Raw genomic sequence first — 26,821 nt, forward strand, 5'->3', positions numbered from 1 at the left:
CCACAACCGAGTAACTTTAAGTCTAGAATCCTAGGTGCTCCCTCCTAAAGATTTTATTTTTTTTTTTGGACAGCCATCTTTGTCCCTAGGTTATCTGCCTAACGACAGAGAGTCCTCTGTAGCCAATCAAACACGTCATCCCCACAGTTAACATCTTGAGCAGAGTTAAAGATTAAAAATGCTGGCAGCACGTCCATTCTGGTGCCTGAGCTGGGACAAGACGAAGGAGTCGTGCTGATGCCAAGATGCCTACGGTTGCCTTCCCACTGATTTTGTGAGTGTGCCCATGTCCTTCCAATAAATCCCTTTTTGCCTGAAAAAGCCAGATTCGGCATCTCTTTCTTAAGAATTTTTGTTGTCTTGGGGCGCCTGGGTGGCTCAGTTGGTTAAGCACCTGCCTGTGACTCAGGTCATGATTCCAGGGTCCTGGGATGGAGCCCGGCGCAGGGCCTGCATCTCCCTCTCCTCCCAGCTTGTGCTCTCTCTCTTGCTATCTCTCTCTCTCTCAAATAAATAAAAATCTTTTAAAAAAATACCTTATTAAAAAAGAATTTGTGTTGCCTTCATTTGGCTGACTCAGTCAGCAGAACCTGTGACTCTTAATCTCCAGGTGTTGAGTTCAAGCTCCACACTGGGCATAGAGCTTACTTAAAAAAAAAAGAAGAAGAAGAATTTTTGTTGCCTTAAAGGAGCCAGCTTTAGTATCTGTTGCTTAACCAAGAATCTTAACTGATAGCCACAACCTAGAATTCCATTAAATTCAAAAAATATTTATTATTCTTAACGCACACTCAGCACCAAGACAGCGCTGGCTTTCAAAAAGGTACAAGGACTAGCCCTATCCTCCAGGAGACTTAATCTAATATGGGAGACAGAATAGGGCACAAAGAACAAGAAACATGAGCAAAGCTATAGGGACGCAGAAGAAGGGTGTCTGTTAGTAGGGTGAGTGTGAGTGATTGCTAAGACGTCATAACAGGAAGGTGATTTTTTTTTTTTAAGATTTTATTTATTTGAGAGAGAGAGGGGGCACAAGTCGGGGCAAGGGGCGAGGGAGAAGCAGACTCCCTGCTGAGCAGGGAGCTGGATGTGGGACTCGGATCACGACCTGAGCCGAAGGCAGATGCTTAACCGAATGAGCCACCCAGGCACCCGAGGAAGGTGATATTTGATCAGGATTTCACCAAATAGAATATGGGAAGAGGGGTACTATAGGGAGAAGGAACAGCATGAGCAATGGCAAGGAGATGGGCCAGAGCCGGGGTTGGGAGAGCAGGGGATCATAACAGTAAGAATTTTAATGTGACTGGTGGGTCAAGTATGGTGTTGGAAGATGATTCTGGAAATTTGGAGTCAGGGTATAAAGACCACTGTATGGCCATGTAAGGTCTTCATTCTTTAGTGTTGGGAGCTACTGAAACTTTTATTTATTTACTGAAACTTTTAAAAAAGTAGAGCATTGAGATTTGTGTTCAGAGACTTCCTTCTGGAAGACAGACAGGAGGGAGGAGAGACCAGGCAAGAGGAGATAGCGATGAGCGGGGATAACAGTAAGGACGGGATGGCCAGGAGCCATAGGAGAGATAATGGAGAATCTAAGGAGTTGGATGGAATCAAGGATAACTCCAAAGATTGCAGCCACAAAAACATGGAAATGTGGCCTCAGAGCCATGGCCTTGAGTGGTACAATGACCAGAAAAACACACCAAACACAGAGGCTTCCCTGCTTACCTTACTCCTCAGAAGAACACATCTACCTTTGGCCAAATCAAGACTCAACCTCATCTCTGAATAAGAATTAGCAATACAGTTCCTGATTCCTGAGCAGTGAGGCTAAAAGAGGGTAAAGCCTGAGGTTTCCAACACTGTTCTTTATTACTGCCTCTCTAGAAAAGTATTTTTCTCATGAAGAATCACAGAACATTTAACATATAAGTTCTTCGGGCACCTGGGTGGCTCAGTCGGTTAAGCGACTGCCTTTGGCTCAGGTCATGATCCTGGAGTCCCGGGATCGTGTCCCGCATCGGGCTCCCTGCTCAGCGGGGGGTCTGCTTCTCCCTCTGACCCTCTTCCCTCTTGTGCTGTCTCTCATTCTCTCTCTCAAATAAATAAATAAAATCTTTAAAAAAAAAACCCAAAAACATATAAGTTCTTCATCAATGTTTCAAATTTTCCCCACCCTTCAAACAGCAAGTAAGATTTGCCAAAGAAACCATGACATTGCAAAGGTACAGCTCACTGAAGTCTACTTAACTGTTACCCTTGTTATCTTTTTTACCTTCATGACATCATTTTTAAGGGTCTTTGTCTTCTTCACAGAACTGCACCTGGACTATCGTATCAAAAATGGGTGCCGATTATGGTATTTTAGTTAAAACTGGTTCCTGCGCATCATTGTCTTATGCTAGAAGAGAGCTGGCACTGGCAACAAAGGGTTGCTATTAATAGTACAACACAGAACACAAGCGGAAAACTTGAGTGAAATTATGTTTTTTAAAACCCAGTGTTTAGTGCCCAGAAAAGGGACAGACTGTGCAGCATCTGTGCTGGGGGGATATGGAACTAATAAATCATTGCCGTTTTTACTACACATAGGCAGAATATCGTAGGACAGCCAAAGCCAAACATTTGCTGTCCGAGAAAAATGATTTACATTCCAGGGTTTTTTTTCTTCTTTCCCCCACTCAATTTGAGAGTTTACTCATTTATGCATCCAAAATGATTTTATTACCAATTTAACTGTCCTATAATCATTAACAGTTTTTTATTTAGGAAGGGTTAAATTTATGAATGAAATATTAATATAAACATATACATCCTTATGTTCAAACATAAAACATTCATTTCAAAGTCTGATTTGCAGGTGTAAAGCCGCGTAACATGTAAATTAGGCTGAAAAAAAGATATTTTGATGCATATAAAAAGAACTAGTTTTTTTAAAAAACTACTAGTGAAGCTGGATGCTAACTATCTCTTATCAGTCCAAGAAAGCAGTAAGAAAAGCATATATATCTTCTTGCTGAATTAATTTTATCAGATAATCAAAGCAAGTTTATAAAAGACCTTAAACACTGAGGAAGGTAAGATATCCTTCTTCGGTAAAATAACAATCTTAGGAAGATTTCTTAAGCTTCAGGCACATTTGGCCACCCTATCTGCTCTGGAATACATTAGTGTAATAAAAAGGGGCTTCTAAATAGTAATGCAGGCAGTTCCACTAATCACATTATCATCATAATGTATTGACAGTGAGAGAAGTCACAGAAAACAAGGACTGACAGGAAAACTGTTTCAGGATTCAAAGAACAATAGGCCATTTATTTTGGCATGCCATAATAATTTTACCTATACATTCTTTTAGAAAACTGGTAAAATTTAGGAAGCAGAGCCCTGGAAGGGCTAATACATATTAGGAGGCTTCTGAACAGTCAGTGGCATTCAAATTTTTGTCCTAGGACTTGAAAAGTTAAAGGCATGGTCCTGCCAATTGTGAGATGCCCTCTCCAACACAGACCACCCACAAGTACGGATTTTCCATCTGGTGAACAAAACAGACAGCTCCTTAATTATTTTTAAAAAGGATTTTTCTCCCTAACATACTTTCTTTATTTGTCTGTGACCTGGAACTTAATGGAAAACCTGGTACATGCCAACTTCATTTCTTATAATGAAACATCCTATTTTATTGTTTTAACTGGGGTTTTTCAAAGGCTCTAAGACAGAAATTATTACCCCCGGAACTAATGCTCCAAACCACCAAGACAATTCCAATGAAAAACTGTTTTCTCAGAACAGAGAATATCTTGTTTAAATATTAACCACTGAAGTTTTCTCTCAAAACCAACATGATGAAAATAGGAGGGAAATTATTTTCAATCATTTTTCACTGGGCATCCATACGGCTAGTGTCAAAATCTATGGCTTTTCCAACAAGATGGCCACCTCTGCCAAAAGCCTGCTCAGAAATGCCAACTGTAATTAAAATCTGGCACCTGTCTTGGGCACCAAATTTGCTTCTAATATCTCCATGTTGAAATGTGTCTCAGCTTTGAGAGGACGTAAGATGCTTTTTGCCCTCTGCCCTTTGGAAAAACACTCAACTGGAAAAATTGACGGCTGTTATCCCGAAAATTACATTTTTTACATCTTAACTACACTACATCTTCTCTGCTTTCTTTCCCTGAATCTGTTTGTTTAATTAGTCCCAAGAGAATCAGCATACATTCCCTTCACACATTTTGTTTTTATAAACCTCAGGAAAAACAGGCAGTGAAGTTAAGTTCTTCCTAGTATGAAGTTGTGTTGGGGGTGGGGGGTGGCAACATGGATAGATTTCAATAAGAGGTTAGATACTATGGAAATGGGAAGCTATAGATGGGGGTGGGGTGCTTCCCTAAGAAGGCTTTTTAGACACTAGATCACTAAATCCTGATTTGATGCATGTTGTCGTCTCTGTTGTCTATAAGCTTGTGCCCCAACTATTGTTTTGTTGAGCTGGGGCTCTCAAAATCTTAGTACGGGTTTTGTTCTTCAAATAATTTGTAGCGTTTCCCAAGAAGAAACTCGCTTCTCTCTTATAAGCCTTTCAGATGCTTGACACCTGGCCCCACTTAAAGTGAGGACAGAGCAGTCTTAGGGTCCAGCTATCACACTGGAAGGGTAAATCTGTTGCACAGCTTGACCCCAACAAGCCCCACGGACAAAAGACCAGAGTGTGAGACCAACCAAGAGCAGATTCACTGGAGGGGAAGCTCCTGGGCAGGGCCCCTGTCCACCTTTCCTACCGTCTTATCCCAGGGCGTAGAAGAGTGCCTTGCACAGAAAGGGTGCTCAATCAACACCTGCTGAAAGAACAGCAGCAGATCTGGGATTAATGTGCTTTTGTAAAGAGCACCTTATATTAACAGAGGGCCACACTGGCTTCAATAGTAAAAGGAATCTGATGATTATAAATTGTTGCAAGTGCAGGAAGATGCACTTCTGAGACTCGTTAAGGGGTGCAGACATGCAGATGTTCTGACCTTTGGACTTGCCAGCCTCCCTCTTCAGAAGCACTGTCAGCAACACCACTTAACCAGGCCACCCAGAGCTCCTAGAACACATCACTCTTCACCAAAATGAAAAAGGGGTAAAGTAGTGTGACAGAATGTTTAAGGTACAAATATATTTTACTATTAAATAATATAGAAAGTGTATAAAAGTACTGCCCAATTTATGACAGAGTTCTGCTAAATTAAATTCACTAAGAATTTGCTTCTTAGAACTGAAAATGAATTTTTCTCCATGGAAAAGATGTTACAAATGATGGTTAGGGCCTCAGGAGAGCCCACAAAAACCCATTTAATCCCACAATGTCCCAAAGTGCTGGTTTAACGACACCCAAACACTTATGTAACCGCGTGTTCATGGGAAGAGAATCTGAGTTTAAACTAGAGAACTCCACAGCTATAGGAAAGACAGACCCAGGACACTGCTAGCAGCTTGTGGGAGCCCCCCACCCCCCCACCCCGAAAGAAAGCCATCTCCCTGGATCAGAAATTCCTCGAATGCAGCATTTCTCCAAAGTTTTTTACTGCAACCCACAGGAAGAAACATATTTTATACTTTGTGTAAAACGTATTTTATACAAAGTTTTTTACTGCAACCCACAGGAAGAAACATATTTTAAAGATATTTTATATACTTTATAGCCCAGAAACACGCCCAACACCCCCCACACACATATTAAAAGAAACAAGTTTTATAAAACGAAATTTAACATGTGATATACTCTGACCAGAAAAATTTCTCTTATAATTCATTTTTTAAATGCTTGTCATGACCTAATAAATTAATTTCCAGCTCACTTATTGGGATCCCCAGTCTGAAACACCATTGCCCTGAACGATCCAAAATGAGGAGCTAAGGGGTAGGGAGTGATGGCTGCCCACATGTGATTCTTCAACTTCCCATACCACATGACTAAATTTTAAAGTAATTATGAATAAAAAGATAAAAGACAATTTCCTGCAAATGTGTCAGAGATGCACGTGTCCCTTTGTTCACGCTCCCACCTGTTTAATCAATTCCTTTCTCTTTCCTCTCTACCTGATCAAAGATACAGATGTTGGCAAAAAACCTGAGGATATAGATAATTATATATACTAGATAACAGAGACTGCAAATCATGCTGACGAAAAGCTGATGATCTGTAAACTTTAAAAAAAAAAGTTTCTGGTTATTCAGAACACATGGATATAATTTAATCAATGCTTGGGCTTTCACCACCGAAGCAATGTGTAAACATTGCTGGTTGTGGGAATGTCATTACTACACCCTAGGTGCTGCCTCAGGACGCAGACAGAACCACAGTACGCCAAGCCTTGTAGCCCCTTCATACAGACCTGCTGTTTCTCTCCAGAAAAAAGTCAAAGATTCTGGGGATTCCAGAGTCAAGTGAGTACCTGCGAGGAACCTCATGAGCCCAGGGGCAAAGTCCTCGTGAAGGCCATGGCCAATGAACACTTGAGTTCAGTAGATTAGAAAAGGGCCAATATTCTGGTTTTCGTGCTGGTGGTAGATTCAAGGAACCTGCTATGACCACTGCCAAGCCCTCCCATGTCTGCTTTGGCTAACGGTGACTGCATATTCCCATCCTCACAAGAGGAGCATTAGCCAAAGATGCAGTACTGGAGGGTCAGAGTGCCCATGGGATGAGACCCTTACCCCTCCTCAGCAAGTGGGCTTCTCAACCAAACCTACCTACAGTCAGAGGTCATAAAATGAGGATTCTTCCCAAAAATCTCTCAGAATCTTGCACTGTGTCTGAGAACTTGGGACCCTTCTAGGAGTTCCTCCTCGGGGAGTCATCTCTGCTATGTGTCCTAAGGGTTTTCATTAACACAGGTATGCATTTTTTGTATTCTGTCACATTTTATTTAAAAATTCCATTCAGGGGCACCTGGCTGGCCCAGCCAGTAGAGCATGCAACTCTTGATCTCAGGGTCATAAGTTTGAACCCCATGTTGGACACAGAGTTTACATAAAATAAATAAAATCTTTAAAAAGTAAATAAAAATTCTGGGGCGCCTGGGTGGCTCAGTCGTTAAGCGTCTGCCTTCGGCTCAGGTCATGATCCCAGGGTCCCGGGACCAAGCCCCACATCGGGCTCCCTGCTCAGCGGGAAGCCTGCTTCTCCCTCTCCCACTCCCCCTGCCTGTGTTCCCTCTCTCGCTGTGTCTTTCTCTGTCAAATAAATAAATAAAATCTTAAAAAAAAAAAAAGTAAACAAAAATTCCATTCAAAAAATTGGGGAGCATTATTTTCAAATTCAGTTTTAAAAGTTTTAGTTTGAACTGACATCTCAAAAAAGGAAAACGCACCAATCTAATAAACACCTAATTCCATTGAGTTCACCTTGGGCTTATTTCTGTACTTTCATCCCTTCTATTGTAGGACTATTTTTAATAAATAAAGTGATTTTTTATTGGTATACTAAATAATGGAAAGATGCATACAGTGCCAACACCACAATATAAACAGCTTTGGTTCATTTGGATTCCTATCTTATCCATTTACAATTCATTTTAACCTATGTTATCAATGATGAATTACTCATATATTTTTTAAAGATTTTATTAATTTCTACACCCAACATGGGGCTCAAACTTACAACCTCGACATCAAGACTTGTACTCTCTATTTACTGCGCCAGCCAGGCACCCCTCATATTTTATTTTATTTTATTTATTTATTTATTTTTAAATTTTAAAGATTTTTTATTTATTTATTTGACAGAGACACAGCTAGAGAGGGAACACAAGCAGGGGGAGTGGGAGAGGAAGAAGCAGGCTTCCCGCTGAGCAGGGAGCCCGATGCGGGGCTCGATCCCAGGACCCTGGGATCATGACCCGAGCCGAAGGCAGACGCTTAACGACTGAGCCACCCAGGCGCCCCCTCCCCTCATATTTTAAAATCAGCAAAAGCATACTATATCAATTGGGGTTCTATCAACGGCAGATAATGTATGATTATATGTTTGTATTGGTGATCGGAAAAAAGACTCCCAGCAGGACTGAAGGCAAGAATTTTCAGAAGAACCTCCACAGACAAAAATTATATATTTTTCACATTTGGCATTTGTCAATATGGTTCATAAAACCAAACAATGAAAGTTCTGTTAGAAAAACAATAAATGTGAAACACGGTTAAAACTGGGTACTGATTTTTTTCTTTTTTAAAAAAGATTTTATTTATGTATTCGACAGAGAGATAGAGAGAGCCAGAGAGCACAAGTGGGGGGAATGGCAGAAGGAGAGGGAGAAGCAGGCTTCCTGCTGAGCAGGGAGCCCGATGTGGGGCTCGATCCCAGGCCCCTGGAATCAGGACCTGAGCCAAAGGTAGACGCTTAATTAAGACTGAGTTACCCAGGCACCCCCCTGCACTGATTTCTTTTTTTGGCAAGTCCTCCCATAAAGGAAATATATTTTTAGGAAATGCATCAGTGAGTATTTGGATTTGTACCTCCCACCATATATTCATACACATACATATGTGTATTTATGTATGTATGTCTATAACTGGGTACAGGCATACATATTTCCAGAACAGTAAAAGTCCTACAGTCCTTAAGATAAAATAGCAGGGGGCACTGCCCATTAAGTTATCAGTTCCAGGCCTTCACTTTCTAATTGACAACTTCAGGGCTACTTTTATCACTTGTCAACTTCAAACTGACACTCAATTTTTCCTTTTAGATGATGTTGCATCTGTAATACAGCAGTGTTTCTGACATACTGCAGCATGTTCTGCTAGGAATATTTCTTCAGAAGCACAGCTTAATAGAAGGTGGAAAGGCAGAAAACCTGCTAAATGTTTTTCACATCTATCAACTACTCAAAAGAATACTGTGGGAAAAAACCCTCATTTTTACACTTAAAATATTTTCCACTAGTCTTAGCAATAATTCCAACTATTTAAAGCGAGTAGATATGGATTTAAATAAAATACAAAAAGGTATCTGTTACAACAAAAAATATCTTCAGCCTAACATGGTGGAGTTAGTGAACCATTAAAGATGACATTTTAGGGCGCCTGGGTGGCTCAGTTGGTTAAGCGACTGCCTTCGGCTCAGGTCATGATCCTGGAGTCCCTGGATCGAGTCCCGCATCGGGCTCCCTGCTCGGCAGGGAGTCTGCTTCTCCCTCTGACCCTCCCCCCTCTCATGTGCTCTCTCTCATTCTCTCTCAAATAAATAAATAAAATCTTTAAAAAAATAAAATAAAATAAAGATGACATTTTATGTCAATTAACATATAAAAGCCACAGCAAAATATATCTGGCTCCAAACTAAATGATTTTTAAAAACCATGAGACAAGCAAAAATACTAAATAGTTAAGCATGCAACTGTCCAGTCTATTAAATTGCCTCATATGAAAAAAATAAATAAAATTGTTTTGATAGGTGATTTGAGCATCAGTTTTCATGATTTAAAAAAAGCAACCCAAAATAAAAGAATCAAACTTAATTAAAAAAAAATTTGTTTTAAGTAATCCCTACACCCAACATGGGGCTTGAACTCATGACCCTGAGATCAAGAATCACATGCTCCACCAACTGAGCCAGCCAGGTGCCCTGAAACTTAATTTTTTAAGTATAAAATGTTAGATTAAAATCAGACCATTCTGTTTAATTAAACTCTACACTACTTAGGGAATATGCATTTTCAACTACATGTAGAGCAATCACATGCCTGGAATTTTCCCAGATAATTTCAAGTATTTTGTCCCATTATTCACTTCCACAAATGTAATCAAATCATGTGCTCAGTGAATACATCAATTTGTGGTTCTAACAATATAGTCACCTTGTGTAGGCAAAGAGGATAGATAGATTTTACATTTTATTTTGATTTTTGTTTCTGGCTTTCATGTGTTATATATAAATGCATTTAAATCATTGCTAAACCACTGGAGCACTCCTTTAAGAATGACTACAAATGCTTATGTTCTAGAATTGGATTTAGCCAAATAGTTGCTATTATGGTTGTCCGTGTTTATGAAACAATGTATGATTAAAACTTAGTAGAACTATTTCCGCACTTTAGAGGCTTATACTCCAAAGAGTAACAGAATTTACAAATAATAATACATATGTGTGGGCACTAAATAACATGCTGTGTATATAGAGTGACCACAAGCCCTGGTTAGCCTGAAAGGTTTTGGCTGACACCTAATGCCCCAGTATCAATATTAATAGCACTCCTTTCACTCTCCAAAGTGTCCATATTTGGATGATAAATTCTAAGGCCACACTATTCATCAGTGTGAAGATTGGTAGATTGCTGGTTTTCTTTTTTTTTTTTTTTTAAGTAGGATCCTCGCCCAGCGTGGAGCCCAGGGTGGAGCCCAACATGGGGCTTGAACTCATGAACCTGAGATCAAGACCTGAGCTGAGATCAAGAGTCCAAAGCTTAACCGACTGAGCCACCCAGGCACCCCGATTATTGGCTTTCTAACAGCATTTTTATCACTATCATCTTCAAGATCTTCAAGTGGGTGATTTTTCAAAATTTAATTGGCTGTGACCTAAAATTTAGCCTTGCATGAAAGGGTGAACACAAAATACTAGGTCAGCATAGCCTTGTCAAAAGAATTCTACCTTTGGAACAGGACTGGTGGTTGGGATCCCAACTCTGCCTCTCAGTTTCATATTGGGGGAGGTACATAACCCTCTGCTCCTTGGTTCCCTGATCTGGCAATGGATATGGTTAACTGATGTAATGCCAACCAGCACAGGACTTCATGTCACTAAGGGGGCGCCTATGAGTCATACCACCCCGTTCAAACCCTGGCTCCACCTCTTAGTAGCTAAGTAACCTTGGGCAGAACCAGCCAGGGGGCCCTAATATCAGCCGCTCTGAATAAGAATTAAGCCAGATTGTATGTTGGTGATGTAGGAAAGACGTTATTAGGGTTCGAAGCCGACGGCAAGAAAGAATTCTTGAGACATCTTTGGTGCAAAAAGGTGGTTTTATTAAAGCACGGGGACAGGACCCATGGGCAGAAAGAGCTGCAATGGGGTCATGAGGAGAGGCCCATTATATACTTACAAGTTGGGAGGGGGTTAGGGATAACTCTCTAAGGAATTTTGGAATTCCAGGACCTTGAGGGGGCTAGCTATTGTTGGGAAAAGTTCATGTATTACCATCTAATAAAACCTTAGTCACGAGACCCTTCAGATGTATATCGGTGGGCCATATGCTTGGGGGATGATTGCCAACACGTGTCTTGGAGGATTTAGAGATAAAGGAAGTTTCCAAAGGAATTCTTATACGTTAAAGTAGACTTACAGGATTGCGGGGGGGGGGGGGGGTCAGACTAGAATTGCCTTTTGCCCTTCGCATATTAACATCGAGTGAGTCCCTAGAGGAATGTCACTCTGCCTGTTTCAAGGACTTGTCAGTGGGTTCTAGGTAGTAAGGAAATTTAATAATTTTTCTTCTGCCTTTGTTTCCCACATCATTGGGATGGCAGTGTTGAGGAGAGAACTTCAGAGCTTTCAATTTAATGTACTTTTCAGCTCTCTTTTCATAAAATTAATTTTAACCATTTTAAAGTATACAATTCACTGGCATTTAATAAATTCATAACATTATACATGCATCACCATTATCTAGTTCAAGAACATTTTCATCACCCCAAAAGGAAACCCCATACACATTAAACAGTCATTCCCCATTCCCTCCTCTCCTCTAGCCACTGGCAACCACTAATCTTTCAGCTCTTTTTAATAGTGTTTATTTCTAAGGTGATGTTCTCCATCTGCTCATTCATTGTGTGTATATTTACACACACTTATTTACCATTAAGTCCTTGAACATACTTATGGCTGATGCTTTAATGTCCTTGTCTGTTAATTATAACATATGGATCATCTTGAGTTTGGCTTCAATTAACTGCTTTCCCCCTCGTTTCCTCATCTATATAGTGATTTTTTTCTTAATTGTATTGATATAATTGACATATAATATTGTATTCATTTAAAGTATACGACATAATGATTTGATACAGTGATTCTTGGTTAAGACTTTGGACATTATGATTAATATGTTCTAGAGATTCTAGATTCTGTATATTTCTCTGAAGAGTGATTTTTATTCCAGCTGACAGTTAATTTGGCTGAACACAAACACCACACTCTGCCTCCTCTGTGGTGAGCAGCAGCTAGGATTTCTACTCTGTTCTTTCAGCTTCCAGGGGCTGCTTTTCCCCCAGTTCCACTGGAAGTTCCTCTACACACACACACAGCTCAGTGGCTAGCCAAGGATTTGTGCCATTTCATATGTAAATTTTGGAATTTATTCCCTCTTGGCTCCTTTCCCTCCTAACTTTCTGGCTGCTCTGCCAGCCTCTACCTCTGCCTTCTAGCACCTCAATACAGTACGGCTGCAATTTTTGCAGCGTACATAAGGTAGATTTAGAAGTGCCTTCAGGTAAAAAACCATCAAGTTGCAAACTTTATCCAATACAGTCTGTGTTTCAAGGGTAGATTCTACTCTAGTTTCTGCCTGATTGTGCTTGCTCTCCACTGCCTTAAAATAGTTGGGTTTTTTTTTAAGATTATATTTATTTATTTTAAAGAGAGAGAGTGAGAGAGAGAAAGAGAGAGAGAGAATGAGTGGGGGGAGGGGCAGAGGGAGAAGCAGTCCCCAAATAGTTGTGTTTTTTTTTTTTTTGCATGGGGCACCTGGATGGCTCAGCTGGTTAAGCATCTGCCTTCGGCTCGGGTCATATCTAGGACTCCTGGGATCGAGCCCTGCATCGGGCTCCCTGCTCAACAGGAGTCTGTTTCTCCCTCTGCCTCTCCCCCCACTCATGTGCACTCTCTCTCTCAAATAAATAAGGTCTTTAAAAAAATAAAAATATTTTTTGCAAATTATATAAATGTTATGTACAGTGGGATTAGTGCAATCAAGCTACTTAACCATTCATGGAAACTACCTCATTTTTAATAGCTACATCATTATTATTATGGTATGACTATACCATAATTTACTTAGCTAACCTCCAATTTATGGGCATTTTATATTATCATCTCTTTGGGTAACAATAAAAGAATCCTCCTTTCCAAAGGTGTCCAGACTAGATGACTGAAATATAGTGATTCAGTGAACAGGCTTCAGAAATGGGTTTGGCTTCTGCTCCATCCCTTAGTAGGTATGTAAATTTGGATAAGTCAATTAACTTCCCTGAATCTCATTTTCCTCATATGTAAAATGAACCAAAGGGTTTCCTCATGATAATATTAATACATAAAAGCACAGTGCTTGGCACAAGAGCTCAATAGAGTGTAATCCTCCTCAAAAATAAGAACAGGGTACAGAAGAGGGCAGATCTGGTATTAAGATGAATAGTACAGGGTAAGTGGGGACAAGAGAGATCAGTTGGGATGGGAGGTCACAGGGGAAAGGCGAAAGAGAAGAGAAGAAAAAAGAGAGGCCAAAAATAATATATCTTTGTACAAGATAAGAATCCATCAAATGATTTTCTGGTTCAGAACTACTTTAAATGTTTTTTTTTTAATTTTATTATTTATTCATGAGAGTCAGAGAGAGAGAGAGAGAGAGAGAGAGAGAGAGAGGCAGAGGCAGAGGGAGAGGGAGAAGCAGGCTCCCCACCTAGCAGGGAGCCCGATGCGGGACTCGATCCAGGACCCCGGGATCATGACCCGAGCCGAAGGCAGAGGCTCAACCATCTGAGCCACCCAGGCGCCCCCAGAACTACTTTAATCAACACTTGTAAAATAGGCAAAGTCCCTGCCCACAACTTTTGCACTTTTAGCACTTCTCTGAACCTTCTAGGGTCCTGGTGCCTGAGTTACAACTACAAAAATTGTTTTCAGGAACTGTCCTAGCCAGCAGCCTTCCTAAAGCTTCCCTCAACCTCAGGAAGACCTCACAAAAACATTAATGCTTGCACTACAAGGAGCTCCAGAGTAAAGAAAGGAGAGGAGGCATAAAAGAACAGGATGGCTGGGCGCCTGGGTGGCTCAGTTGGTTAAGCGACTGCCTTCGGCTCAGGTCATGATCCTGGAGTCCCAGGATCGAGTCCCACATCGGGCTCCCTGCTCGGCAGGGAGTCTGCTTCTCCCTGTGACTTTCCCCCCTCTCATGTGCTCTCTCTCTCTCACTCTCTCAAATAAATGAATAAAATCTTAAAAAAAAAAAAAAAGAACAGGATGGCTTACAAAGAGGCATTTCACAATTTATCAGGACAATATCTCCCACACTGCCTCTCAGAAAAGCATTGCTTAAGTGGCCCATATGACAGTTAAACAAGGAATGCCCTGAGCTGCTTCTGCAGGAGGGGATGGGGATGTGTGGCCAGCATCCAAGCACACTTCTGCTGGATGAGAACAATCTACTTTCAACCTGGGCCTCACCCTTGGAGGGGTGCAGAACACAGCGGCAGCAAGCAAGGCTACCTAAGTAGAGAAACCATATCCAACCAACTTTGGGCACCTCTCAGAGCTAGTGAGAGTGAACAGAGCCTTTCTTTCCTTTTCTTTTCTTGTTTGGACTATTATAAAAGTTTATTTAACAAAAAATTCAATATGAAAATGCACACGACCTGATTTTTATATTGTAGTAAAACAGGTACTATGGAGAGGGGACATGTGGAAGGAGTTGATTTCTTCTGATGAACACACCCATTGTTTATACTTGTTCCAAGGCTTCTAACATGATGATACTATTTCCTCGTATTGTTCTGTGGCCCACTAGTTGCCATCTCCACACATTCATCTATCACAAGATTCATAAACGGATGGAACCCCCACAATATTCCTTGGACATGTCTGCCACCATTTAATTTCAATGATAATTTCTTGTCCATAAATTTTTTCAACTTGGGAGGGTGAGCTTTGCTCATGGTGTCTACTCGGCGAGCTCAAAGATGCCTCCAAATGGAATTTGAGGCGTCCCTCATGCTCCCGTGGTAGGCCCGGCATTCGAACAGAGCCTTTCTGACCACATCACTGGAGAACACTACCCTGGTGATTCTGAACACACATGTTTGCAGAGATTGCCTTCAAATGAATAAACACCATCTCTGAGCTGACAGACATGTACCGAAGTAGTCTGAGATCCTCAAGAGAGGATCAACATAACATCTCCTTGGAAAAAAAAAAAAAAGTCTTATATAGGAACCAGGCCTAAAATGGGAATCCTGAGCAACAGGAACCTAAGGTCTAAAGGGGACAGTGGTTTCTCCCAGACAATACTTATCTCTTGGTATAGGGCCATCTCTCTCTTGCCCAGTCCCATCGATGTCCTTTGGAAAGAACTAGACCTTGATATGAAGCACAGAAATATTACTGAATGCCTACAATTTTCTCTGGGTCACCAATGGGAATTGGATAGGCTGTTTCCCACTGGCCAGATTAAGAGACAAGCAATAGGGCTGCAGATGAACCTGGGACTCTCACTGCCACAGGATCCTGGAGCAGGAGGGCCATCACTAAGCCACAGGGACAGCTCTGATCTGATAGGGGGAGAACCAGGGACATTTCAGGTAACTTACCTAACTCCTAGAGGAGGGCAGGCAGTGGGGACATGGAGCACTGATATTTTTTTTTTTAATATTTTATTTATTTGCTTGCTTATTTATTTTTTGAGAAAGAGAGAGTGAGCAAGCATGAGCAAGGGGAGGAGCAGAGGGGGAGGGAATCTCAAGCAGACTCTGCGCTGAGCATGGAGCCCAACATGGGGCTGGATCTCATGACCCTGAGATCATGACCTGAGCCTAAATCAAGAGTCGGACGCTTTACCAACTGAGCTACCCAGGCACCCCAGGGCACTAAGATTTAAAGTTACATTTGGGGGCGCCTGGGTGGCTCAGTTGGTTAAGCATCCAACTCTTGATTCAGCTCAGGTCACAACGATATCAGGGCCATAAGATTGAGCCCTGCCTTGGGCTCCACGCTCAGTGCAGAGTGTGCTTGAGATTCTTTCCCCCTCCTTCTCCCTCCCCCTCTGCTCTACCCCCTGCTCACATGTGCATGTGCTCTCTCTCTCTCTCTCTCTCAAATCATAAATAAATCTTTAAACAGTCACATTTGTACTGGTTAGGAGGCAAAGCCTGGAGCACCCTGATATACACATCGTTATGCCCAGGTAGATTCTGTAGACTGTTTTCGATCTGCAAAATGAGTGCTTGAATTCTTACCTAATCTGGTTTCTTCATGGCTTCAGTTAAAGAATCATTCTTGGGATCATCAGCAGAGATCCTGAAGCTGGGCTGGCCCACACTCAGGGCCATTTGCCATTTCCACATGTGACCAAGAACCTGAATTCTGCCCTAATGTAGGGGAACCCTCCATCTTATGAGCCAATGGAAGCTGGAAATGCTTCCCTATTCCCTCAACCCCAAGAGCTCTGCCTGTCACACACACTTGCCCCAGCCTGGGAACTCAGAGTCAGCCACACTAAGAAGCAGGAACCATGCACGAGTAGCTGTTTCAAAGTAAAACCTCCATATTAGCTGCGATACTTAAACCATCTATCATAGCGAACCTAAAGAAAAAAAACCAAACTAACAAAAATATTCAGTTTTACTTGTTCCACTTGCAGCATGGCCCCCTTCCCCTCCACCCTCATCCATGAAGGCACAAAAAGAAAATAACATATCACAGTAACAAGAGGAAATAAGTAGCCATTGTCTCTACCTTTTATAGGCAGATGTTTCATGGGATTTGCCTGCAATACTTAAAGGCACATTTGTGATTTTGATAGCCTAAGACTAAACTGTATTACAAACTGATTACTGTTCAGAGCCTAAAGCTATAGTTTACAAGCTTGTTCTGCCTTCTTTCAGGCCCTCCATGCTTATAAATGACACCTTCCAGTGTCTTAAAGTATGAGAGGCAGCTAGCCCCAAATTCTCAGGCTGCTAATGGTTTCATATAAAATGAGCTCCTACAATTTTATTACCACCCTGGTGCGAATTCACAGGTGAGGGGCCACCAGGGAAAGGATGTGGATATGTCTCTCACTCCTGGCCTCCTAACTTTTCCAAGTGCAAGGAACTTTTCCACTCAATATTTCAAATGATTACTCCAACTCCCAAGGCTGCTGATTAAGCCAAATAGGCTCTACTACGTTACTGAGAGAAAGAGGAGTAAGTCATCAAGTCGCCTCTCTGGAGAGTGAGGGGATTTGATTTTGCATTCTAACTTTACCCCTGTAAAGCTGATTAAACAACCCACTGATCCTTTACATTTTGACTTAAATAAACATTTAGTGGGTATTAGTCATTAGAATGTTGACAAGTAACTACTGGAAAATGTTAAATTTCACTTTCCAATCAGATAAGCCAGATACAGGTTTTGTATACGTGTATCTCACAACACAAAGATTATTGATACTTGGAAAAGTGATATTAGCATTAGAGATTCTATAAAGTGCACAATCTGGTACCTCTACATTTACGTGAAGTTTTAACAATATACAAATGCCAAATACAGCACCAATGACTGCTTTTGAAAGAACTCTAGAAGCCTTTAAAACAGGGCTGATTATCAGGAAATACATGAAATTCACATGTTCAGCTAGATCTAACTTTGTATGACTATTTCTTTACCTTTGAAAGTGACTTATGGCAGCAGTGCCTGGGTGGCTCAGTTGGTTGAGCATCCGACTCTTGGTTTTGGCTGGGGTCGTGGGATCGAGCCCTGAGTCGGGCTCTGTGCTCAGCGCAAAGTCGGCTTGAGAGATTCTTTCTCTCCCTCCTCCTCTGCCCTTCCCCCCGCTTATGCAGGCTCAAGTAAATAAATAAATTTTTTTTTTTTTTAAAGAGACTTAAAGCAGGCTAAATAGATAAATGGATAGGCAGTAGGTCTAAGAATATATTTCTCCTGCGGGGGAAAACAACCTAAAGTCATACACACTAAACATAATTTCCCAATTTTCAAAAGCAGTTGATAAATAGTGGCTGCTTAATGAGGAAACTTTATTTTCTCAGTATCTTCTAAAACTAGAAAAGGCAAATTAAATTTTAAATGTAAAACATGTGAAAAACAGTTCAATATAGCAGACTCTACTTTTAGAACTTTTTTTAAATTTCAAATTCAAATAAAACAAAAGTTCACACAAATGGCTTACATAAAAAAGCCTTCAAAAAACAACAAAACTAGGGGCGCCTGGGTGGCTCAGTTGGTTAAGCGACTGCCTTCGGCTCAGGTCATGATCCTGGAGTCCTGGGATCGAGTCCCGCATCGGGCTCCCTGCTCGGCAGGGAGTCTGCTTCTCCCTCTGACCCTCCTCCCTCTCATGCTCTCTGTCTCTCATTCTCTCTGTCTCAAATAAATAAATAAAATCTTAAAAAAAAAAAAAAAAAACAACAAAACTAAACTTAAAACTTACACATAAAACGTTTTCCTTTTTAAGACCAAAGATCGGGACGCCTGGGTGGCTCAGTCGTTGGGCGTCTGCCTTCGGCTCGGGTCATGATCCCGGGGTCCTGGGGTCAAGCCCCACACTGGGCTCCCTGCTCGGCGGGAAGCCTGCTTCTCCCTCTCCCACTCCCCCTGCTTGTGGTTCCTTCTCTCACTCTGTCTCTCTGTCAAATAAATAAATGAAATCTTAAAAAAAAAAAAAGACCAAAGATCATCTAAGAGATCATTTGTCAGAGGCTTAGAAGTAGTGAAAACTAAACTAGCTGCCAAAAATTGTTTACTCCATAGCACATAACACCCACTAAGTGACCTGCAGAGAAAATGCAAGCTTAATTTATTATGCATGCTTCTGGTTTTACTTCCTGTTAAAAGTAATACTCATCACCATATTCTACTCTTTCTTCATGCATTTTATCTTAATAAAAAATAAAGGCAAAGGGGGACACCTGGGTGGCTCAGTCGTTAAGCGTCTGCCTTTGGCTCAGGTCATGATCCCAGGGTCCTGGGATCGAGTCCCACATCAGGCTCCCTGCTCAGTGAGGAGCCTGCTTCTCCCTCTACCTCTGCCTGCCACTCTGCCTACTTGTCTCTCTATCTCTGTCAAATAAATAAAATCTTAAAAAAATAAAAATAAAAAAAATAAAGGCAAAGGAAGAAACATAGGGAAAAAAAAGTGGGAGTGGCAAGAAACAAACAAATCAGGATTTCTCAGTCAGAAATTTAAGATAACCTATGCATTAAGAATAAATCTATGGGGTGCCTGGGTGGCTCAGTCAGTTAAGTGTCTGCCATCGGCTCAGGTCATGATCTCAGAATCCTGGGATCAAATCCCACAATGGGCTCCCTGATCAGCAGAGAGTCTACTTCTCCCTCTCCCTCTGCCCCTCCCCCTGCTCGCTTTCTCTCTCTCTCGCTCACTCTCTCTCTCTCTGTTAAATAAATAAACAAATAAATCTAAAGAATAAATCTATGAAGGGGTGCCTGGCTGGCTCAGTCAGTACAGCAATCTTTGGGTTGTGAGTGTGAGAGCCCCACTCTAGGTGTAGAGATTACTTAAAAATAAAATCTTAAAAAAAAAACCTATAAAAAAAGAATAAATCTATGATAAAGTACATCATGAATACTTTTTTCCTCTCAAAAGTGTAGGATTAAAAATTGGAATTATTGGGCGCCTGGGTGGCTCAGTTGGTTGAGCGACTGCCTTCAGCTCAGGTCATGATCCCAGGGTCCTGGGATCGAGTCCCACATCGGGCTCCCTGCTCTGCGGGAGGCCTGCTTCTCCCTCTCCCACTCCCCCTGCTTGTGTTCCCTCTCTCGCTGTATCTCTCTCTGTCAAATAAATAAAATCTTTAAAAAAAAATTGGAATTATTACATTTACTATGTTCTCAACATATTTTTATATACATAGTAGCTTTTGGGTCTTCCCAGATTCAAAAGCACCAGCCAAAACACAGAGCCAGAGGGAATGCAGAGAGCTGAAAGCGTTGAGCGAAGAGCCTGCACCAGATAGGCCGGAACTGTAGGCAGTCCTGCAAGTGTAGCAACACCAGGGCCTGCCTGTTAGTCCCAAAGATATATAAACTCTTTGTCAGGGAAGCTCTGGAATGTCATCTGTCTTAAATCACATCCACCTGGGATTATGTTCCACTGACCAATATGGACAGATTACTGGAATTTGAAAACCTCACTTTTTGGGGAACTGACATTTAAGCTGTTTGAAGTTTCTCATTAAGGTTGCTTAAGAAATTAACAGCAGATGTAGGAAACTAAGTGTATAGTACTCAGAGAAACGAAGTCACCTGAAGGCTCCAAATAACTAGAAGCATTTAAATGTAGTAAGTGCATTAGGAGGAAAGGATGAACTAGCCTGCCCCATAGGCTACAATTTCATCACTTTTCCTCTCTTCCAACTAGGTTTCCCAGCACATTTTAAGTGTAATTAAAAGAAAAGAGAAAGACAAGAGGTTGACATGATGAGGGACTACAACCTAGACCACAGTTCTAAGAGCAAAGCACTAACTTGATGGAGGCTGAGAGAGAGTAAACATCTCCACCGCCTCCCTGTTGCCAATAGGATGTAAATCTGAAATCCTGGGCTGGCTTTGAGGCCCTTTGCCGCCTGGCCCCAAACCCCCTGCTCAGCTTCATGCCCAGCCCTTCTGCCGCTAAGGCTAGGCACCCCCGACTCCACAACAACCCCCTCCTCACCCCCCTGCTGTGCCTTTGCATATGCAGTTCCCTCAGCCAGGAATGCCCTTCCCTCTCCTATCATCCTTTCAAATCTGCTCAGAGGTCAACTTCCCTGGGAATAGTCCCCATGCCCTCTAAAGTCACTCCTGCCTCTGCTTTACCACTTCCCATGCCACATTCAGTTTGCTCAACATTTACTAAGTATCCACCATGGGCCACAGCACTATGCTGGCTATTCAAAGAATAAAATATAATAGTGGTAGAACTGTCCTTTCAGGGTCTCATTCCCTGACCCAGGCACCTTAGACTACACACATATCTTACAAAAGATGTGCCAAATAAAGCACCTCCAGGTACCTGGCATGGCGACCTGTGGAAACTTTCTTCCTTCCTCATTTTTAGGAGCTGCCTAGGACTTAGAAAGAGGCATAGTTCTCATCCTTTCCAGGAGAATGTATAAATGAATGCCTGAATAATAAAAAGAAATGTGTTGGGGTGCCTGGGTGGCTCAGTCGTTAAGTGTCTGCCTTCAGCTCAGGTCATGATCCCAGGGTCCTGGGATCGAGCCCCACATCGGGCTCCCTGCTCAGCCTGCTTCTCCCTCTCTCACTCCCCCGGCTTGTGTTCCCTCTCTCGCTGTGTCTCTCTCTGTCAAATAAATAAATAAAATCTCACAAAAACAAAAAAAGAAATGTGTTATAAGTACCTCTTACTGAGAAAGAACACCATCAATATGTTTTAGAATTTCTTGTTGTAAAGAAATGTTCTACGAAGTAAATACTTTTCCCATTTACCTGCAGGATAAAATGAATAATGATTCCTGCAAGAAAATGATTTTGCTCTTACTAAAATAAAAGCCAAATTAAAAAAAAAAAACAACCCACAGAAAGAACACCACATCAAGCAGTAAGCCATATGGCTGTGAAGATAAAGTTTTTTATCCTTCATTAACGATAATCCTGGAAATACTAACATTTTTACTATGCCTCAAAAACAGTACACTAATTAGTAAAATACACCTGTGTCAACAGTCCTGTTTCTATCTTTGAAAGTCATTTCTTCAGCTCATGCCTGGAGTCCTCATTTAGCACATTAAATGTGTGTGGAGCCTAAAAACTGCTCATCGCTGCTGGTCACTGGCTAGTTGCTAACGGTTAGCAGTTCCCACATACAACAGAATGTGTGGAGCCAGCCAGCTGGTTTCAGAAACTTGTTGATGAGCAGTTCCACCCAGGCACTGCGCGGAGACAGAAATAAGGAAGCATGGAGCCTTGTCCTCAAGGAGCGTACAGCCCACCAGGCATTGGATCAACAACAGAACTCTGCCCCTATCAGCCTGTGGGTTCACTTAACTAATTCCCAACAGAGAAGTCCGAGAGTAGGAGGCTCTTCTCCAACAGTGGTCAGTAATCCAGTGTTGGTCATACATGTTTATAGCCAAGGCCAGAAGGCCAAGCCTTCGAGGACACCTCACCCTAGTATCAACCAGGGTATCTGGGGTGGGGGTGGGGAATGGTGTGCGGCAGGGAAAATACAAAAACAGAAAAAATTTCAGAATAAAAGCAAATATTGTTTTGGATCCTGCTAAGATTCCTACACTGAACTTAAAGACTGTGACTTTTTTTTTTTTTTTTTAACACATCTTCCAGTTGCTGAGTTGATCCTGAGTTGAAAGAAAGTAGTGTGTTCCCCAGGTGAGAAATTCTGCAATAAACAGAATGTACTTGGGACAGAAACACTGGCTGGAAGGAGATTTATACCACATGAACTCAGACAGGCTGGGTTCTTCCAGTGATACCTCAATGCCAAGGTAAAGCCATGTTTTGCCATTAAAATATCCCCTCCACCCACAACTCATGTTCATAAACAAATAATGTAGACAAGCATGTGCAGACACCCCTTTATGCTTTCAAAAACTCTTTCAAAAAAAGGAGAATACTAAGGAATCTGAAAACAGCCCTGGACTGTGTTCAAAAACTCAAGCCAAGAAAGAACCTTCAGATTTGACATCTTAAATTAGCAGGAATGTTTAGACAAATCTATAATCTAGGAAAACATACATACACCCACACTCACACATAAAAGTTTGCCTTTCCACCCTCTCATATCAAGTGAATAAGGAGTAATGAATTCTGTTTACTGTGACCCTATGGTGATTTTTTCATTCAAGAATATTTAATAAGCACCTACTATGTGTCAGGCGCTACACTGGGCACAGACATAAAGAATACACGTGGAGTTTCCAGTCTAGTGGATGAGACCAAACACAAGAGGGAAATGCACCCATTCACATCACATTAAACAGGATGCTCTGAGGGAGGAACATGGGATTGTGAGGGAAGACATGCTTTAGATGGTCATCCCCCTCCCCAAGGAGGTGGCTTTTATGTATTTATCTTACTTCCTTTTCACATTCATTGTTTATTGATGTTCTTATGAGCCAGGCACCATGCATTCAGTGCATCTCATTTAATTCTAACCACTCTCTGTGGTAAGTAAAAATCTGCTTTACAGATGACAAAACTAAAGGGAGCTGGCTAGTAAGTGGCAGGGCCAGGGCTATCGCTCAGGTTTGTGTGACCTTGGGGAAGTGTCTGAACCCCTCTGACCCTCAAAGCCCATGGTCTGCCTTCCTTGCTGGAAAAAAGCAAGAGAAAGCCAACGATGCCAGCATGAGCAGAGTATGTGAGAAGAGTGGAAGCACGTGAGCTTCAAGGGGTAGAAGGAACAAGACCAGACATGCCCTAGGGGGCTAAGGGAAGGAGCTCTAAGGGTGCTAAGCAGAGGAGTGAAATGAACTGATCTGTATATTTAAAAATGGTCTGGAGGAAACCACAATGAGATACCACTTTACACCCACTAGGATGGCTACAACAAAAACAATGGAAAGTAACACGTGTTGGCAAGGATGCAGAGAAACTGAAACCCTCATGCACTGCCAGTGAAATGTAAACTGGTGCAGCCACTGTGGAAAAGGTTGATGGTTGCTCAGAAAGTTAAACATAGAATTACCATATGACCCAACAATTCCATAACTAGGTATATACCTAAAAGAACTGAAAACAGGTACTCAAATACTTACGCATGAATATTCATAACAGCACCATTAACAAGCACCAAAAGGTGGAACAACCCAAATGTCCATCAACTGATGAATGGACAAACAATATAATATATACATACAAAAGAATACTATTCAGCCACAAAAGAGAATGAAATACTGACTGATACGTGCTACAACATGGATGAGCCTTGAAAACATGCCAGGTGAAAGAAGCCAGTCACAAAAAGCCATATATTATATGATTCCATTTATGTGAAACATCCAGAGCAGGTAGACACAGTGACAGAAAGCAGATTAATAGTTGCCAGGGGCTAGTGGAAGAGGAAACAGGAGTGACTGCTAAGAGGTAAAAGGTTTTCCTTTGGTGTGATGAAAATATTTTGGAACTAGATAGACTTATAGTTGCACGACATTGTAAATGTACTAAATTGTACATTTTCAAATGGTTAATTTTATAATATGAATTTTACCTCAATTTTTAAAAATGGCTTGGAGGGGTACAAGTGGATATAAAAGACCTTTTTCGAAATGGTCCAGATAAGATATGACCTCCACCAGGCTGGTGGCAATGAAGACAAAGAAAAAGGGACAGATCCAAAAGATATTTTTGGAGTGGTCCAACAGGTCTTGATAACAGAATATACATGGTAATATCTATGCAGGCGGTGTGTAACATCAAAGGCAATGAGGGAGGTAAGCCGGGCAGCCAATTAGACAGATGCCATAAGCTCAAACCTGAATCTAGGAGAATGGGTACGGTAAGCCTAATAATGGCTCCCTAAAGACGTCCAAGTCCTAACTCTCAGAACCCGTGAAGTCATTAGGTTACATGACAAAGTGGAATTAAAGGTGCAGATGAAATTAAGGTTGCTAATCAACTGCCCTTGAGATGCAAAGGATAGCCTGGATTATCCAGGTGGGCTCCATTTTAATCAACAAGTGACCTTATAAGAGGAAGAGTGAAGCAAAAAAAAGAAAAAGAATAAGAAAAAAAAGATGGTGGTGGGAGAAGACTTTGACCCACTTTGTTGGCTTTCAAGACAAAGGAGGGGGCCATGAGCCAAAGAATATGGGCAGTCTCTAGAAGCTAAAAAAAGGCAAGGAAATGGATTCTCCCCTAACCCCTCCAGAAAAGAATGCAGCCTTGCCAACACCTTGGTTTCAGCCCATTGAGACTCATTTCAGACTCCTGACCTCCAGAAGTGTCAGATAATAAATCTGTCCTATTTTAAGCCTCTAAGTTTATGTCAATCTGTTACAGGAGCAATAGAAAACTAATACAGTGGGGAAGAGTTGACAAGAGGGAAAATTCAACAGACCTGGCAACAGATGGGGTGTGAGCAGGAAAGGGAGATGAAGGCATCAACCATGACTCAGGGTTTTGATCCCAGATGACCTTAACAGAGGAAATGGTGGCAAAAGCCATTAGAGGGGGTGAGGGCTTCAGAGAGAAGGGACAGATGGCTGCTGTGTGAGAGGGCCAGGGAAGGATGGCTTCTAGGAGGAAGCAGCATTTGGGACAGGTTCTGAAGGATGGGCAGAACCTAAGAATGAGAAGTGGAAGGAAGAGGGTCAGCAAATTGGAGAGGAGAGAGGGTTCAGTGGGTGTGAGGCATGGTGAGAGTTCTGGTTGAATGGTGCAAGGTCAGCCGTACTGGGAGATGTTAAAAAGGTGGATGATAAATGGGGAGGCATGTGCACACCATACTCGGGGGTCCCAACTTCATGCAGCCGGCAGTTAGAGGGTATCAGGGAATTTATGCTGTGAAAGGGGGTGATCAGAGCCCACTTTAGGAAACTTTAGGTCAGTAAGAAGTGAGTCTAAGTGGCGAGGGGGGGGGGGGGGGCAGGGAGCTTTCTAAGGTAAGTCCTCTCCCCAGTCTCAGGCATGTTACCAGGTCGCCTGGTAAATCCCTGACTTTTCTGCAGCACAAGGAGACACCGATGACCCAAATTCACAGCCTAGACCCTTGGCCAGAGACTGGAGGGCAGGAAGGGCACCACAAGCCTCTCCTATGTCCACATTTGCTTCCCTGGTAGAAGAGAAATTCTCTTCAGTGGCCTGCCTCCTTTGCAGATAAGGCATTTGGGAGGAGTTACAAACATAACATGAGCACATGCTGGTCTTCTCATCTTCACTAGGCATCACTAGGTGAGCTGTGGACTATGAGAGCTGGAACAGGCAGGCCCTGAGAGCACTGAGTTCCATGCACTGGGGTGTTTATGGGTCAGCACGAAAGCACTAGAAGGGCAGGAGACAACTGGAAGGGGATAGAATGGAGGCAAAAATCACATCTCTACTTTTCTGAGTCAATCCTGCAGATCAGACTAAAATTTAGGATATCTACCTCTGCCACTGAGCTCTTCTAGGTTCTGTATTTCCAGTATATCCAAATTATTTCAAAATCATAACCGTCTGTACTGTGGCAGTCAGCAGCCACATGAACTAAGGGCTTGAACAGAGCAGTTGGCAGCAGTTTCTGCTGCAGAGAGGGAGAAAAATGAAGACACCCCCTGTCTGGAAGATCTAAAGGATATGGATGAACAACACATGAACAAAAAACCTCCCAACGTGGAAGGAAGAGTTCAAATCAATTAAGTGCAGACTGAACCCATAAATTTGGGGAAAGCAGAGCTTTTATTATCTTCAATCTCTGTTCAAATTGAGCTGAAATAGACCAAAATAACTAAAAGCTCAAAACACCATATATTTCTGAGTTCTCCAAAGTTCTCTTGCTTTAGGTCAAAAATTCCTTTCTAGATTATGAAATGTCAACTGGCAGGAGGCACTAGTCCACCCTCCTTGTTTTAACTGTGAGAAAAATAAGGTTCAATTTAGACAAGGTCCTTGAACAAGGTCAAAGGCTAACTACAGGGTCAGCACTGGACTAGAACCCCAGAGTATCTATCCAGGATCTTCTTGCTTATACCAGAGAGTTAGTAATTTGATTTTGTGAACCCTTTTTTTTTTTGGCATTTGTAAGAAAAACTTGAACAGCACCAATAGGAATATTAAACCAATTCTGATCTTTCAGAGCTTAAATAAGTTTCTACTTTAATCTGAACTAAAAGTATTTTACTGACGGCAGAAATCACCCTTGGCTGAACTGTGACTCACTGGTATAATTTAAAG

The 26,821-nt window shown here is 41.8% G+C and overlaps 1 protein-coding gene and 1 pseudogene across 4 annotated transcripts in view; both read right to left on the bottom strand.

Moving 5' to 3' along the window:
• The window catches only part of CLYBL (citramalyl-CoA lyase), a 257,573-nt gene that overhangs the window by 216,159 nt on the left and 14,593 nt on the right, over window positions 1-26,821 (bottom strand). The gene's annotated exons all lie outside the window — the stretch shown is intronic.
• LOC118009268 lies at window positions 14,559-15,608 on the bottom strand (annotated as a pseudogene). The gene has a single exon (XR_004678864.1). The product of XR_004678864.1 is annotated as a small nuclear ribonucleoprotein G-like (transcript).

This window comes from Mirounga leonina, unplaced genomic scaffold (assembly GCF_011800145.1).
Source record: "Mirounga leonina isolate KUSES-001 unplaced genomic scaffold, KU_Mleo_1.0 Mir_127, whole genome shotgun sequence".
In the NCBI taxonomy this organism is placed as follows: domain Eukaryota; kingdom Metazoa; phylum Chordata; class Mammalia; order Carnivora; family Phocidae; genus Mirounga; species Mirounga leonina.